Raw genomic sequence first — 18,400 nt, forward strand, 5'->3', positions numbered from 1 at the left:
TTTCTAGAAGTCCCCAATGCCTTGTCAGGATTCTAAGCCATTAATTCTTCCTCCAAGTGTTTTTTATTAGCATGCATTACATGTAACATGGTTCCTCCGGTCATGCTAACCTCCTCTCCCTCTGCCTCGAACCGGTCCCCTTCCTCACTAGTCTTCCTCACTTCCACTGTCAGGTCTGTATTATGTGCAGGCAAGCACACCCGTGCATATGTGTGGGTGTATACCCACCTCACTGAGCTTCATCAGGGTTTGCACCACTAAAGAAATGGAAAAATGCCTCTTCCTCCCTTAACCTAGTGTAAGTCCTTCCATGCCAGTGTAAACAGACCCCAACTGTACAGGTAACTACAGCTGCTCTGAGTTCTAGTGCCCAGAATGTAGGATGCCAACCACCACCTTTCCTCTGCCCTTTCTGCCTCTTCTGTCGTCTTCCCTGGTCCTCATTCTATCCAGTGGCTCTTACACGTTCTGAATTTTCCTTGCCCTTCTGATAGACTGGACCCCTGCCAGCCTGGGCCTGGCTTTGCTATAGGTAAGTATCAAGCTCTGTAGCATTTGATCTGTTTTCTCCTTATCTTGCTCCTGTGATTTTGCCTTTCCTTCCCCAAGACAACACTTTGTTAGTTTTAGTTGGGGCCAGAAGCTACATCCTGGGACATCCCGGAGTCAGGCCTTCTGGAGACAGCTTTTGCCCTCTGGACAAGTGTTCATAGTGCATTGTCTGACTTGATTGATATGAATCTATCAGCTGGCCCAGAGTGTACCCACATGAGTGAGTGTTCCTCCTAAGCAGGAGGCCAGCTGATCTTGCTTATAAATGTTCCTTTTCTCCTCCAACGTAATCCTGCCTCAGAAATCTCATCTGGTTCTTATTGTATCTGGCCTTGCCAAGTTCTCTTACCCCCTAGAGCAGTAAGATCTCCTATGGTCTCTGCCAGCCCACAGAGCTGAGCTACCTACACAATGACTCACAAAGATCCTGTGTTCCAGAAGCAAGGGTAGGAGCAGGTGGGGGAGGTACCCTCTAGTGGGCATCCTGACCCTATTCTCTCAAGGAAGATTTGGGGAGACTTCTTATATCTCTTCATGTGGCTTCAGGCTCCTTCACACTTAGATAAAACAGGAGGCACCATGGTCAATGTGGTATTGAGTATAATACTTTGGTCTCCCACCAAACTGATTGCTTGCTTGTGGTTTAGATAAAACAGCTTGGAACTGCTGTCTTTGTACATAATGGGGGCCTAATACATGTTAGTTAAACAAACACTGCCCTATTGCTCCCTTCTCCCAGAGGGTTTGGCTCGAGCAGCCTGGGACGCCCCTGCCCCTTCTGTCTTATACTAAACAGCCCATCTGGTCCTAGGCTGCTTCCTCTTTCCTGGGAAAAGGCCCCAGTCTTCCCTGGCACTGATCGAATGGGGTTCCGGTGAGTCAGGGCAACGGGAAGCCACAGCTCTTAAGATCCCTGGAAACCAAGCAAGGACTTGGAATAGAGAGCAGAGAGAAGGCCCTTAGGGCTCTGGCCCTAAGCCTGGGGAGGGGCCAGAGAAGGAGGGGGAGGGAGCAGTTGTATAGGCAGGGGCCAAGATGAATGAGCTGCCTCTGGAGCCTGGAAATAGGAGGTCACTGGGAATAGGAGGAGTGGCCACAGGCAGTGACGCTGACACTAGGGCAGGAGGCCTGTAAACAAGGAAGCCACCTGGGGGAGATTGAGGGCGGCCGCTAGTCCTGGGGAGCAGGTGCTTCCTGAGGCCCGCCCTTGACAGGGCCCTAAGGGCCGCCTTACCAGTTGCCCTCGGACACTAGGGGGCGCTGCGGACTGGCGCCCCACCGAACTGCTCTCAACCAAAGCCCCTAAGGGGTGTGGCTAACAGAGGGTGTGCCCAGCCAGAGCCTTAGCCTCCCCCAACCCCCGCCTCCACAACTGACCTCCCTCCTGTCTCCAAAGTGCACTGTCCATGGGCACTAGCCCAGACATTGAAGGAGCAGGGCTCAGCCTGGGAGTGAGCTCATTTCTCCGCGGATACCAATTCTCTGGTTCCTGCCCCTCCTCTCTAAGGCTCAGGTCTCAGGCCAGGGCCTGGCACCAACTCTCTTGGTTGGGAGGGGGCTCCAAAGCCACCAAGCTCCTGGCTGCCCTTGGCGCTGCTTCCCCCATCCCCTGGCGCCAGGGAAACAAAAGATTAGGGACCCAGAGGGACTTATCTGGCCCCACCACCACTGGGTGGGGGAGGGGGCAAGAGGGGGCACACCTCCACTCCTCCAGCACTACCAATTCTTCGAGACACTTTCACAGGCGGAAATTCCCAGAGGTCAGAGGAGGGAAACGGTTAATTCCTTTTATTCAATGGGCCCCCCCTCCACACCACCCCCTAGCTTCCTCCCTCCACTTCCCGCCCCCCCCTGTGTGAACAGGAAGTGAAGAGGAAAAGGCTCTGAGCAGAGCAGCTGGGAGCAGGGAGGGAGTGGGCAACAGGCCCGGTGCCAGCCCTCCCCTCATGGTTATTTGTTGGAGGGGGAACAACTTTGGTTGTGTATGGAACCTGCAGTCTGGGATGGCAGGGGACACCTGAACTAGGGCAAAGCCCAGCCTCCAAGCCCCTGCCCTCCAACCTGCTGTCAGGCTGGTGTCCTTTGCCTAAACCCTGGCTGCCCTGGCCACTGTATCTTACCCATGCTGCCAGGCTGGGCATCTCAAGGCTGGAGGGCAGCAAGCGATTCATACAACCTCCAATCCTGGCACTGGCTCCACCACTCAGCCCCTTGCCCCTGCCAGTCCTTTGAAGCTCAGTCAAAGCTTCCTGTTTGGGGCAGGCGATGCCAAGGCCCCTCCCCCACCATTGTTCTGTAGAAACCATAGGTCCATCTGTTGCCCCCATGGTGGGGCCCCTAGGCAGTACCACACGGGAACAGCACCACAAAAGACCCTGCTGGCAGCTTTTCTCATTGGGAGCAAGGCTGTCCCTGCAGCAGGTTGAGGGTAAACAGCCTTCAGCAGTAGTCCTACAGGAGCAGTGAGATAGGAGGATGCCAGTGAGTAGCCCTGGAGCAGCGGGGGCATCTCCCGCCCTCGGCTTCCTCTTACACCTGCGCATGAAGATGGGGATCTGAGAACTACCAGGAAAGGGGCAACATCCTTCTGCTCAGATTCCAAAAGAGAGCTGGCGGAGGGGGGCAGCCTTTGATGGAAGAGATTCCACTTTTCAAATGCCCCATGACTGGTGACTTCCTCTCCCTGAATAGCTTTGCCTGTGCTCAGCTCTTGCCTTGAAATAACCATCTTTGAGGCAAGCAACCAGGACCCGTTCTGAGATATCACAGACCATTTGAACAAGCCAGGGCAGAGACGGTAGAGGACAGTGACTCCCAGGACAGTGGATGCTGTTCCTGCTTCCCCGGCACATAGCAGGTGCCTTATTGTTTGCAACTCACTCTTGTTCCTAACTCCGTACCATGGGCCAAGCTCACAGTTAAGGCCGTTTTCCCCCTCACTTCTCCATAGGGGTTAAAACCCAGACATGGTCTACCCACATCTCTCATATCCTCAGCTCAGAACTCATTCTGCCCCTGGCTCTCAGAAGGGACTGGAGCTCTGAAACCTTAGCTAGTGTGGAGATTCTTCTCCAAAGGGTTTTCTGTTCCCTCCTCCCACGGTGTGGTCCCTGAGGATTGAACTCAGGTTGTCAGATTTGGTGTCAAGCATCTTTACCCACAGAGCCAATAAGGCTTGAGCTAAGGGCTAGGGAGCTGACCCAGAAAGAATAAGTATAAGCCTCTCCCCCGGGTTTATCAGCCTAACCATAGCCCTGAAGACAGTTTTTTTTTTCTCCTGCAAGATGAGAATATAACAGACCTTCAACAGCCAACAGGAAGTTTCACTGAGCGCAGCAGAGCCTGGTACATGAGCAGTCTGGGTGCCCCTTTTCTCCAGGCCCATGGCAACTCTTGCTCCACAAACCTCTTATCTCAGAAGATGCTTGTTTGGGAAGGCTTTTCAGGTTTCTTGTAAAATAGTGACTCTAGGAAAGAGAAGTCCAAGTCCAGAATGAGGAATCTCTCAGGCATGCAGAATGCAACCCTGAGGTGGTATAGGAATGCTCTCTGGGGCAACAGGCTCTTGCATTCCAAGAGGAGCACAGGGCATAACTCCAGCTCTCCGGGCTCAGGGGGCTGGGCAAGCATCACTCTGGCCACTGACCAGGCCCAGTCCCTCTGCCAGCCTGTCTTTGTGGTCCAGCCCAGAGCTTGCACAACAGCCTAGCTGGCGGACACTCCCCTGAGAGCTTCAGGAAGTCCCCCTCATCCCTCTTTGATCTTTGACTCTTGGGTCTGCAGAGCAAATTCCAGACAGACGTCCTCTCCTTTACCTTCTGCCCTTGGTCCTTCCTCTAAAGGCTGGGACTCAAGTTATCTCAGATCCCAACTTACTGCACTTCTTGTCCTGGGCCTTCCTCTACAGTCCACTAGGACCTCCAATGGGGAAGCTCCCCACAGAAGCCAGAGAGGCTTTTTGGCACAGATAGACATTTGGTGTGTGACTCTCCCTTGCTTGCCATGGGTTCTGACAGCAGGCATCCTCTTAAGTGTTCTGCCCATCTGAGATTCCTGTCCCAAACTGCAACAAGGAACAAGACAGGAACAGCAGACAGAGCCCACTTCCCTCCGTATCCTCTGAACAGTCAGAGTTCCTTGATGCTGTTCCATGTTCAACTATGCCGTCGTGCCCCTTGGCGGTCGGTTTCACAATCAAATAATTCCCTTCGGTTTTTGAGTGGAATTTTTGCTTTTATTTTTTAGGGTTTCTTGGCTTTTTCCTAAAAGCAATCATTCTAAATTTGTCATCACACCCCCCATTTCCGTGCCTCAGGGCCTCCTTTTCATCCCCTGGAATCTGGAAACCATATGTGTGGGCAGAAACCCCCCAGCGTCCCCCAGCGCCCTGGCCTAGCAAGGCCCCCACAGAGCCAGCATGTTCAATGGGGAAGAGCCTACAGGCCAGGCTGGGACTTAGAAAGGGAGTTTCTCTTTGGACCTTCCCAGCTTAAGCAGTGGATAATCCATGTGGTCTAGTGGTTAGGGCTGGAACACATGAGGTCTGTCCCCAACAATCTCTTTGACTAACGGCTGAAGTGTGGGAAAGTCCTCTTGACACTTAGGGGGACTCAGTTTCCCCGACTCATTCAGGGACTCAGAGTTTCCCTACCTCTGATTACTGATTAACAGGTAAATCATCCTTTTACCTGCCTGTGTAGAGAGAGTTTTCACCCAGAATGTCTCATTACATTCTGGTGGGGAATATCTTATCTGGTGGGGAGGCTGAAGCAGAATTGAATCACAAATTCAAGACTTACCTGGGCATGGAGTAAATTCAAGATCAATTATGGCATCTTACTGAGATCTTTTCTCAGAATTTTAAAAACTAGGGGCAGGAATGGGGCTACAGACAAGTAGTGTGAGACCCTAGGTTCAGTCCCTAGTACCCCCAACAGAAATGGAGGAAATAGATTTTTTTTCAAAGTGTCCCAAGTAGTGTGACAATCAGCATGACCTAGGACATAACTAAATTGTTTAATCTGTTTTTGAAGGGAGCTAATTTACTTGCAATGTCCTGGCCCCCTCCCACCACAGGGATTGAACCCAGGACCCTATACCTGTTAGGTGAGGCAGGCACCATACCACTGAGTCACACCCCAGCCCCACTTTCTGAACATGTTTTCTTATCTATATAAATAAAGAATATTATTATATGTGCCACTTGATTAAATAAGAAGAAAAGTAGAGCTAAGCATATTATAAAAGCCCAATTTTATTCTCAGTGACTTGTCAGAAGCTGGACACATGGAAGTGTACTCAGTGCGGTCCAGACTTTCTTGCTAGACTGTCCTGCCCAGATCTTCCCAGTGCTGCCCCCACCCCCACCCTGCACCTCCTTGTTTTAGAGATACAAAGATGCAGCCCTGGTTCTTGTGCTACAGGGCTGAGGCCTGGCTGGCCTGTCCAGTCTCCATGACGACTGGAGCCCCTCCCCTCCTTCCTTCCTCAAGAGCTTTCTGTTTACTGTAAACAGCTGGCCTAGCTCAACCGTAGCTGATCCGCCCAGGACCAGCCAGACCCTCTCTGAACCAGGGCCTGGCTTGATGGATGACAGTCTTATGTGTTCAGTGTCCCCAAGATTCACAGGCCTTCAACAGGCCACCTTGGCTAGCAGGGAGGGCAAAGGGGTTGGGGGGGCTGTCAGATCCAGCCTGAGAGACAAGAAACAGATGCAGGGTAATTAAAGAGAAGCATTCCACTAGAGCCTGGTGGGAAGTCTCCTGCTTGGCCTTAGGTTGACCTGGGTGCAAATTCTGTTTATTGATTTGTAAACTGCAGATAATAATACCTTCCTTGAGGGGAATGGGCAGATTGGTGTTTATGGCTGCAATGCTGGCTCAGGGCTTGGTTCACACTAAGACACTGGCTGTGTTTGTTATACAACTGCTCATATTCTCTTCTGCACAGGGCCCTTGCACAAGTCCTGGTTATTCTTTGACTTGGCATGGCTCAATACACAAGCCTTTACACACACACACACACACACACACACACGCACACACACATGATGGGGAGGGGCTGGGAAGCATACAATGTGTGCACAGCAGGCATGCACACACTACATGCTGGGTATGAAGGGAAGAAGTTCATGCGTGCCCAGGCATGGGAGACCCAAAGGGGTCTAGTTATTTCCTAAGCCTGTACCTAGACCAGAGTATGCTAACATTGGTGTCATGTGTGATACCGTGTCATGACAATGGAACATGTGTGTGCCACTTAGTCTAGGGCTTCACTCCTCTCTTTCTACTAATTCTCTAGGGTTGCACCCGCCCTCTTAATCCAGTGGGTACAATATAGTCATACAAAGTAATCCTGTTAAAGTAAGGGCCCCCCTTTCTGCAAGTTAAGTAAGTATTCAGGGCATGATGGTTTGGAACGTGAGGCTACCGACTCCCAACTCCAAATGGACTCATGCTGCCATCTGATGCCCCTGCAGCCTTGGAAGTGCTGGCTAGTTAGGAGACTACTAGCCTGAGATTTAGACTTGCCCTTCTAACCACCAGACCCACCAGCAGTCCTGGGGCAGAAGCTGGGGTTAGGCAGGGGCATTCGTTGATTTGACTCACTCCCCACAGGCCCATGAGTAAGTGCCGCTCTGGATTTTCAGACCCACCACACTCCCGGACATCTTGTTGGGGTCTTCCAGGATTGGGTCCCGGAAGTTCCCGCGTGCAACCTTGGGGTTCCCTTCTGAGGAGGACTTGGGGGCTGGAGACCTGTGGGTCTAAGTTCACTCTGCTGCTCCCACAACCCTCTTACCCAAAACTCTGCCTAACTTGGAGTTTCTGCTCTCACACCAGCCTAGACTACTTGAGAAAGAAGAGGAGCCCCCAGAACAAAGTCAGCTGCACAGGCTGGACTGGAAATCCCCCACTTCTTACCTTGGCCACTTAGGGAAATGGTCTCCCAGCAGAGGGCCGCCTCCCTCCAGGGACTTTTCTCCTTGTGATGACACACAGAATGCAGGGCAACCTCAGGGACCCCAGCCTCCTCGACAGGCTAAACTTTGCATGGTACTAGCTGAGGCTTAAGTTGGCCTAAGGGAGGCAGGGAGGAGGTAGGCCCAGGGATCCAGTGAGGTGCAGCATCCAAAGCCCCACCTCCTTGTAGCCACTCTGATAGGACAGAAATGGCATTAACCTTGCAGGCTATTGTTTCAAAGTATTAGTTTATTTTTAAAGATCTATTTTTACTTTATGTGTACGAGTCTTTGCCTATGTGTATGTATTTGTGCCACGTGTGTGCTCAGTGTCAAAGGAGGTAAGACCATTGGATCCTCTGGGTATGGAATTAGCAGACATTTGTGAGCTTCCATGCTGGGTGCTGGGAACCCAACCCAGGCACCCTGTGAGAACACAAAGTTCTTAACACCAGAGCCATGTCTCCAGTCCCAAACGCCCCAAATCTTCTTCTTTCCTTCCCCCCACCTTCAGTACTGGTGTTGGAAACATTCCTAGTTCTCATTCTCTCTGTCATCTCCCCCCCCAACCTGCCCCTCCTCCCATCTCTGTGTGTGTTTGTGTGTACATGCACAATTGCATGAAGAGAGAGAGGGAGAGAGAGACCGTCATTTAGCTTCCTATCCTGCTGCTCCTCTTCCCCCCTCCCCCAGCAGCTGGGATTGCAGACTTGTACCACCAGGGCCAGCAAAGATTTTTCATTTTTCTTCTTTTGATTACTATGCGTGTATGCATGCACACTTGTGTATATGGTGTATGTGTATGTTGTATGTGATGTATGTGACAGGGACTCTCAATCTGAATTTTCTTTCTCTTTCCCTTTCTCTCTCTTCCTGCTGGGAATCTGAACTCCTGTGCTTACACATCAAGTGCTATTGTGTGGTAAAACCTCTCCTGGGAAGACGAAACATACACTCAGCTTACCCCAGATACGGAACCCATGACAGACCAAAGTACAGAAAACACCAAAGTCCAACTTGGTACACCAATGAGTTCTATTGGAGTTGCTTACAGGAATATTTGTGAAGAGTTATTTATAGGAACAGAAATGACTCAAAGGCAGCTGCATCATCAAAGTTCACCCAGCATGGGTGACAGCTTACAAAAACTTGGGGCCTGGAGCACAGCAAAAGAAACCATTATATAAGTGCTCTTATCCACTGTGCTGCCTTCCCAGATTCCAGCTACTGTGTTGTTTTGTTACTGTTGTTGGGACAGCATCTCATTATGTTGCTCAGGTTCACCTTGACCTCCTGGGCCTGAGGACACTTGTCTCTTCAGTCACTTGAGTGATGGGGCGAAGGGACTCTAGCCAGCCAGAACATTGCAAACATGGCTCTGACAGGCCTTGCCCTTCTCGCTGACTCCCTCTGCCATGCTAAATAACCATTAGGTTCCATTCCTAAAGCTACCCACCAAAGTCTTTCCCTTATTTGGCTACTTCCTCATCCTGAGGCTGACTACCAAGGTCCAGCTATCAAAGTATTGAAGTCCAACAATTAAAAGCCCCCTTAGGCTCACCTAATTAATATGCCCAATTAAAATTAAACACCCCATCCTAATATGGGGTTCCCCCTTTACCTTTATAAACCACCATTTTTTTTCAGATGTGCCATACCTGTCTCTATCCAGAGGTAGTCCTTTGTCCCTCTGGGATTAATATCTCTGCTCCTTCTCCCTTGTTCCCTTTCTCTTTACCCTCATCCTCCATCTCCATTCTTTGTCTCTTATTCCCTGCCCTTTGTCCCTCTGGGGCAAATAAATCTCCTTTGTGTTGAGAATTTGGTCTTAGGGGTCCTGAGCCGATACTGATTTTTTTTTTCTTTAAGTGAAAGCTATCATACCTGTGAAAACAGCATCTTGTGTTTACTTTTAGCTTTATTTATTTGCATATTTATCTATTTTTGTGGTTCAGTGGGTGGAACCTAGGGCCCCAAGCATGCTAGGCAAGCATTCTGCCATGGCTACATCTTCAACCTATATGAATATTTATAAGCACAAAGGCTGGGTAGCATTCAAGAGGAGGGACCCTGAGGATCAGAACCTGAGGTCATCCTCAGCTGCATAGAGAGTTCAAAGGCAGCCTGGGCTACGTAAGAACTTGTCTGAAATAAAAATGAAACATTTTAAAAGGGCTAAGTTTGTGCATGATGATATACACCCATAGCCTGGGAAACAGAGGCAGAAACATCAAGAATTCAAGGTTCAAAACAAGTTCAAAGATAATTTATGTTGTATGAGACACAGGCTCAAAAATTAAAATAAAAATTAGTTTTTTAAAAAAGAGGGCTATGGATCTACTTTAGCATATGTGATGAAGTATCTCAAATGAAACAGAAAGAAGGAAAGACATGTCAACTGTTACTAGAATTCAAGAGGCTGGAGAGATGGCCTGTGGCTAAGGACACTGGTTGTTCTCCCAGCGGACCTGGGTTCCATCCCAGCAACCACATGGTGGCTCAACTCTAACTACAGCTCCAAGGAATCAGAAATCTTCTGTTCTCCCTGGGCAACAAGCATGCACATGGTGCACACGTATGCAGACAAAACACCTAGACACATAAAACAAATCTAAAATTAAAATAAATGCCACGAGTGTTCACTTTTCATCTGAGCTAAAAAGGGAGTCTCAATAGAAACTCTGTTTCTCTCCAGCCTCACCCCCATAGCTGCTTTGTCCACCGCATGGTACCCATCCTGCTCATGGAGAACAGACATCACCTGGAGGGAGATTACAGGCACGAGTGGGCTGGTTATCTTCTTGTTATATTGCAGACTGTGATCTAGAAAGTCACACCCAAAGCCCTTCTGTGAGTTGACATTTTCCTTTACATTAATTCCTGCAGTTTGTGTCTGTGTGTACATACGCACAAATGCACATGTTTTGACACACCTGTGGAGGTCAAAGGACCTCTCCTTCTGTGTGAGTTCCAGGGATCAAACTCAGGTCACCTAGTTTTGTGGGAAGTACTCTCACCCCTGAGCTGTCTCCCTGGTTGTCAGTTGTCATTAAATTGAAAAGGATTAATCGTCCTAAGCAAAACACTATTGCTGGAGTATTGTAGGTTCTCCACCCCAAAGACCCAAACAACTTTTCCCTAGCACTAAGTACCCCAGTGCTGCAACTAGGAGTTTATAGCTTTGGGGATGTAGTTTGGTTCGTGGAGGGGGTAGCCTAGTGTACACAGAACCCTGGGTTAGGTCCCTAGCACTCAATTAACTGCATCAGAAATTCATGGTCTTTCTTGATCACAAACCAAGTTTGAGTCCAGCAGGAATACATAAAATCCTACCTCAAAAATATAAGAAAGTGGGAGTTTATCGAGAAAGGATGTACACACAGCATTTACCGTGTCTATTCTCGCTTTCTGGTCTTCTCTGGTGCCTTCATGAAGGCTATAGGAAGTGGAGGTATTTGCTGTTAGCAACATTCAGTGTATTAGTGTGTGTGTGTGTGTGTGTGTGTGTGTCTGTCTGTCTGTCTGTCTGTCTTTCTGTGTGTCTGTGTGTCTGTCTGTGTATAAGTCTGTGTCTGTCTCTCTGTGTGTGTGTGTCTGTGTGTGTATTTGTGGTGGGCCGTCTCCATAAGCAATACCTCTAGAAGGGTGCTGACGAGAGGGCGGGTGTGCACTTTTTCCAGTCCAGAACTAAGTCAAAGTTGTTCCCTGTGTCCAGTGAGCCAGGCTGACTTGAGGGCCAGACTTCCTCCTTCATTCAAAAAGCTCAGATCTGGGAGGGTGGTAGAGAGAGAGTGAAGGGTAACCTCAGCTTCCAGCCCCTCCCCCTCCCTGACAGCTGTAATCTGCTTGGGAAAATCTCCCCCCCACCACCATCCCCCCCTCCACACAGGAAAAAATATTAGTTGTCCCGATAACAAGGAAAACAAAATCCAGTGCAGGGCATCAGAGACTTCCTGAGACGGGAACAATGTCCAGGGAGAGCTCAGTGGAGAAGGCTAAGTTGGAAGGCTGAGTGGGAACCCTAAGGACACTGGTCCAGTCCTATCCGGCTGGTGGGGGAGGGGGATGACAGATCGAGGAACTTGGAAAAAAAAAAAAAGATTTCCACCCCCCAAAACCTTGAAGTCTGGGCCGGTTAGCTACATCCGGGAAATGATTCACGACAGGGTCACGTCCCCACACAGAACTCTAGCCCCTTTGCTCAGGTGCTTGGAGCCTACCTCTCTTCTGTCCTGGATCCAGCCTGTTTTCTCACGGAATAGCTACAGGCCCTAAGGGATTGTGAGTAAGGCAGGAGAGTTCCTTCCAGGTGACCACCGGACTGAAGCCCCTGGGGCCTTATCAACACTCCTCTCCTTGTCCATAGCCACTTCCCTGCGTAACTTTCCACAGGGGCGAAAAGAAGCGGACACTTGTTAGTGTCTTGTTCCTTGTCCCTGGGTGAGAATACTCTATTGTGGGTGTCTTCTTGGGCAGCACTGGCTCCTGGGCTCAGTAGGTGGGTGTGACCTCTTAGCTCTATAGGTTTTGGGGGTGGGCCCCCCACCCAGGGATACCTTTAGAAACAACTACCCTGTAGGCTTTATCTCAGACCTGGCCCATCAGAATCTCCAGAAAGCTGTTCCAGTGACTTCCATGTGGCCTTGCTTTATGCCCCTGTAGCCCTTTAGTTGCTTTCTGTCTCCTTTTCACTACCAACATCAGAATTGGACCCTTGGATCCTGCAGGAGCCCCTCAGAAGTGGCCATGTAGGCTGGTGGTCTCTGGAGGTGTCTGCTGAGCTGGCCTCAGCTGGAGGCCAGCTGCCCAGCCCAATAGCAGGTTCTGGGTTACTCCAGCCCCTCCCTCTGCTTCTCCTTCCCCCTGGGCAATGAAGCCTTGGGTCTTTGTTCTCAACCAACAGGAGTGTGACCAGAAACCCACCCACAGTTTAATTACAGTCCCATTCAGTGGCCACAGGCTGGCCACCAACCTCACTCAACCTGCTTAGCTTTGGCCCCATGAGGCCTTCAGCCCAGGCCAGCCCAGTGCAGCTTCCCCTATGTTCAGGGTCATGCCAGCTTTTTTTCTCAAAAGGACCTACATCTCCCCTGCCCTAGTACCTTCAGCCCTTGTTCTGAACAAAACATAAATGCTATAGCCTCCCTGGAGCTTGAGTAACGCTGATACAGTCTACATCTGTGACAGGCTGCTATGCCAAATCCTGGGCTTTCCTGAAGTCCTCAGAGTCAGATGTGAGTCCAGCTCACTTTTGGAAAACACGATTTATTTTATTTTATGTGAGGCACATCTTGCCTTCGTGTATGTGTGTATGTATGTATGTATGTATGTATGTATGTATGTATGTATGTATACCACACTGTATGCTCACAGAGGTCAGAAAGAGGGTGTTGGGGGTCCTGGAACTGAAATTATGGAGCGTTGTAAGCATCCAAATGGGTCCTCTGCAAAAGCCATGGGTGTTCTTCTGAGCCATCTCTCCAGCCCCAACTCACTTTTTATTGTTCACAAGTATGTCCCTGGTCACCAGCTAAAGTCTGTGGGGGATATGTATTCAGAAAGTTAGCCACCCTGCTCTCAAAGGCCTTGTCAGACAGAAGGAAGCACTGTCACAAAGTTGTGTCATTCACAGTCCCTTATATCTTCCCAAGGGCTACTACGAGGGTGGTAGGGGGACTACTGCAATTTGTTTGGTGACATTTAGTTGGCAGGTGACTTTCCAGCTGAAGGTAGACATCTCAGGAGCAGAGCAACAAGGCTTCCACTTACAGCAAAAAGCTGGAGAGAGAGAAAGGCAGGATGGGATGTCACCTGAAGCCTGGCCAAAAAGAAGCGATTAAGGTCCTCTTTGACTCCTGCTCAGGCATTTGGCGTCTAAAGGACTTGCAAGCAAGAGCCCATGAGTTGCTATTACCCTCTTCTAAAGTAGTCCTGTTCCCCTGAAGGGCAGCCAGCCTAGAGGGCTGGACCTTACAGAAGTTTCTGTGCTCTCCATGAGGGGACCATCTTGGGTCTCTCCTTTCCCTTTGGAAAAGGCAGACATGGTCCCCAGTCCCCATCACAATATTTTTCAAACAGGTGAAAGATGCTGTGGACAAATGGCCACCTGGTTGTGGTCAGGGGAAGCCCCGGTGTGTGTCCCCAGGGATATGTCCCTGGCGAAGGCGTTGTTGCATGCAGCCTGTCTCTCCATAAGCTTCACCCTGACCCTTAGCCTGGGCATTGGGGACCAGGCCTCAGAAGCTTGGAGTGAGGGGGCCTAGAAGGGGGGTCCAGTCCCAGCTGCCCAGCTATGGGTACTAACAGGCCACGCCAGGGGCAGCAGAGATGGGGGAGACCACCACCTGCTTTTCCTTGTTTTGTTTTCAGGGCACTAATTACTGTGCTGAGCTTGGAGCTGCCTAATGAGGCCGTTTGGATTTCCTGTTGTTCTGGCTTCCCAAGACCCTTAAAGGGCCAGCATCGAACTGGGAATATGCCCTGGGTGGGACAGCACAGTCTCACAGGGGTGGACACACAAGGGCTATCTCCAGGCTCAGCCTGGGCAATAAGCTGAGGAACCTGTTCCATTCACTGCTCCCCTAACCCCAAGGAGTGCCCACCCAGAAGTGCCCTCACCGGAAACAGAAGCCTAACTAAGAACCTTGTGTTTTGGCCCCGGCTCAGGGTGGGGTGAGGGAGGCAAAGAAGGCCCGAGCTGAGGAGGAAAGGCCGGTGATGTCACCAGTGCCCAGACTGTGAGAACCACTGCAGCACCAGGCAGGAGGGAAATGCTGTGACGTCCTGTCGTGTGCCCCCCTCCTTCCCACTGAAAATAAACACTTGTTGTCTGAGAAACCTGAGCCACCTCTGAAGGGCAGACTGCGGATCAGGCTACCCCAATGCAACCCCTCTGTACCTCAGCACCGCCTGCAGCATGCATCCAATTCTTTTGCACTTTGGGGTTCTCCTTGGTTACCCCTAAAAAAGCCAAGCACTGGGGATGTCAGGGAGTTCATCTCATTCACATGCATACCACAGACTGCAGATAGGAGCTAATAGGTAGGTGAGGAGTCTCCATCTTGTCTGCTTAAATCTCCCTCAGATCTGAGGTACAGCCTTGGCCCCAGGACCTATCCTAAGTGCCCCCTGGCCTGAAATGTCCAGGCTGCAGATTCCCCTGGGTACTTAGGAGGCCAGGCCTGCAGCACCCTCCCCTACAGACAGGGTGACGACATTGTTGTTCTTATACTACAGGGCCTTCCGCCTGAAGTTCCGGCTCCTAAATGGTGGGAATAAGGGTCCCTGGGACAAAGCCGGCCTGGTTCCCGCAGCCACCTCAGAATGGACGGAATCCCCATTGTGTATGGTCGTCCCATGCCCGCCCTCACTTAGCCTCACCGGACATGCCAACAAACAGCTCATTGAGCCTGGGGAGGGGCCGGAGAGACAACAATGTCCCCCAGAAGGCCATGGTAGTGAGCTCAGCCGGGGGTGGAGGCCATCATGGAGGGCGGTGATCTCAGCCTTGGGTGAGTTGGCCCGTGTGACAGGCTGACCTGAGCCTGGCACCCCAGCGAGGCTGAGAAGGGCTGACCCTGCAGCCTCTCTCTGACTGCCCCACCCCCATGCTGGGAACAGACCAGGATGTCCCATATTCTTAAACTGCACCTGCCCTGAGTTCCAAGCAGGTGCAGCTGGTAGGTCCTTGGAACCCAGGAGAGATTATCTTGGGCCCAGGAGACTGGTGGACACCTCCCCTGCTGTTCCATTCCAGAAGACTTCTTAGAGGTCCACACCGAACAGCAACCCACACTGATCACAACAGAACTTTCAGATCAACCAGCGGAAGTACTTTCTCTGACCAAAGCTTCTAAAGAGACTGGGCTAGTCTTGCAAAGTGTTGAAACCCGAGTGGGAGGTATTCAAGCCCTTAAACAGTACAGAACAGGTCTAAGTGTTCCTGAGAGCTCACCTAACATTAAGCACGTGTATAGACATAGCCTCAAGTCATTCTCCCAAAATACCTTTGTGGATTCCAGACTTGAGTAAACCTTTTCTCCTCTGCTGTCCAAGTCTCACCCACCAAGCAGGACAGCCTTTGACTGAAAGAGAAGGAACTGGGGTGCTTCAGCATGTGACCAAACTACCTCCACTCTACAAAAGCTGGACAAGCCAGCGGCAGGTTTGCAGAGGTTGGGTAACGAACAGGGAGTGTGTCTTTGTGGGTTTGTGGGTAAGAGGTTGGAACAGTGCCTGCCTAGAGCTGGAACTAATCCTAGCAGGTTATGGGGGCTCTGGCATTTTAGACCACCCAGCCATACACCCATGGAAGCTGTCAACTCAGGAACAGACTTGGGCACTTTGGTAAATTTGGTCCCCAGCCTCAAATGCAGGAAAGCTTTGTGCCTTTGTCCTCTCTGCATGGCTCCACACTCCCAGCAGGTCACCAAGCAAGCACCACTGCTCAAGTGAGGCTGACTTCATCTGCCTGGCCAGTTTCCATACCCCCGACCACTGAGCTCACATCCAACCTTACAGGTTAACTCTCTGTCCTCTACCCCAACTGCCAGTCATACCTGCTGACTTCTCTCCTCCTGGGCCTCTCAATGCCCTGTTAGGAACATTCTCCCGTTCTCCTTCCCTCTTTCCAAGGACAGTTCTCAGGCAGGAGAGATGGCTGAGTGACTAAGAGTATTTGCTACTATTCCAGAAGACCAGAGTTAGGTTCTCAGCATCCAGGTCAGGGAGCTCAAATCTACGGAACCAGGTGATCTACAGGCACCTGCACACATATAGAAGCACACATACATATACACAAACACATAAGTCAAATAAATAAACATAATAAAGTTTTGGGGTTTGGTGGTTTTTTTTTTTTTTTTTTTTTTTTTTGTTCTTTGCAGATCTAGTATAAAACCTGCCTCCCCCACAAATCTGTCTCTGAGACTTGGTTCTATCAGCTAGCTACCACGTTCTTTTTCTTTTCTTTCTAGTTTACTTTTCTCCTTTTGTTAGTTTGTTTTTGCAATTACAGAGCTTTTACAGAGCTTTCTCTGTAGACCAGGCTGGCCTCAAACCCAGAGATCTGCCTACCTCTGCCTTCAAGATGCTGGGATTAAAGGGATGCACCATCAAGCCCAGCTTTTTTCTTTTTTTTCTTTTAAAACTATATTAATGAATTAATTAGCTTTGTGTGTCGTGTGTGTATACCACAGTCCACAGTGCATATATAGGGGTCAGAGGAAAACTTCAGGTTATTAGTCCTCACCTTTCACCTTATTTTTAAAGACAGGTACTCTATTGTTTTAGATCCTTCCTTCTTTGCCTACATCTTCCTGTAGACGTACTGGGTTACAGACACAGGCACTAGCAGCACCTGGCTTGCTTGTTTTTGTGTTTGTGTTTTGAGACAGGGTTTCTCTGTGTAGCTCTGGCTGTTCTGGAACTCCCTGTGTAAACCAGACTGGCCACAAAGATCCACTTGCCTGTTTCCCAAGTGCTGGGATTAAAGGCATGTACCACCATGTCTGGCTGCCCCTGGCTTTTTTGTGGGTTCTGGGGATTCAAACTCCAGTCTCCTGATTATACAGTAAGTACTTTACCTGCTGATCCATGATTCCAACCTCCTACATCCTTTTTCCTGTGCTTCCATCTTGTTTTCCTTCCCATGAACAAAGAGTCAAATCCTGTATGCCCCCATGGCCTCACAAGATAGCTCTCCTCCTGAGGCAGCTCTTGTGCCCAGTCTTTGAGTGTGTGTTTCCTCCTTGCTTACACACATGCATATGAACTCAGTGAGGTCTCAGGAAAATGAACCACAAATCTACAGTACCATGCTCTGTGTGAGTGTGTGTGTGTGTGAGTGAGTGTGTGTGTGTGAGTGTGTGTGTGTGTGTATGTGTATGTGAGTGTGTATGTTCTACTATGGATTGAACCCGCAGTTTCATGCACACTAAGTACATGCTTTACCACTGAACTACACACCCAGGCTCTTGGTGGCACTCCTGACTGGTTTGTCTCAGCTACCTGAGAGCTGCAATGGCAAGAGGAGGTGTCAAGGCCATGAGAGCAGAGGAAGGTGGGCAAGAGGCACATTGGAGGTTCTCGGATGCCAAGATAACTCCGACAATGACTGTGCTTCTGCAGTGGAAGCAGGGCCCTGGGAGAAGGGTAAGTGCCCACAGAAGTGTCGAGGTCTTGCTGTTTATTGCTGAGTACACAAAGTTAGCTGTACATAATAAAGGCCCTGGCTTTTCACCATAGCTCAGGTATTTTAGTGCCCAAACCTTGATTTTCTTACAGTGGTACTCACAGGATTACAGGAGAGAAAAGTTGCATTTTGGGCATCTTCCTAGATAGTGGGCAGGAGGTTCTCTGTTAACTCCAGACAGGTCAAGTTATTCATTAGCAAACATCAGTATGCAATTCTCATTAACTCCAGGGGAGAGTTCAACCTGGATTAGCAAGTAGGATACACAGGGTAGACACTCTGACACAGGAAGTCCTCCCATATGTCTAACTTAAATCCTTCCTGCCACCACTGAAGCCTATTTCCTCTTATTCTGACTGTTCTGGGAGACAGGGATAGCTGGCCACTGTGTCTGCTTTAGACCCATCACCTACATGACCATGGTAGTCAGCTCTCTCCAGGGAACAGTGACCTCTCAGCTCAAGCAGCTGTTCAGAGTTGGCACCTGTTCCCAGGCTCTTTCCCCAGTCTTTCTCTTTGTGTGAGAAATATGCAAAAGTACTTCCTGGTTCAGGCCTAACCCTTCCTTCCAGGAGACTGTGGGGCAGAAGGGCTGAGTAAACCCCACTCCTCGGTTCCTGTTGGTAGACAAAGACAGGGGTGTGGCCCTATCCCCCACCTCTTGCTTGTCCTGGGTGGCAGTTGGGATCAGAGAT

This window comes from Micromys minutus (assembly GCF_963924665.1).
Source record: "Micromys minutus genome assembly, chromosome: 17".
Taxonomy (NCBI): Eukaryota; Metazoa; Chordata; class Mammalia; order Rodentia; family Muridae; genus Micromys; species Micromys minutus.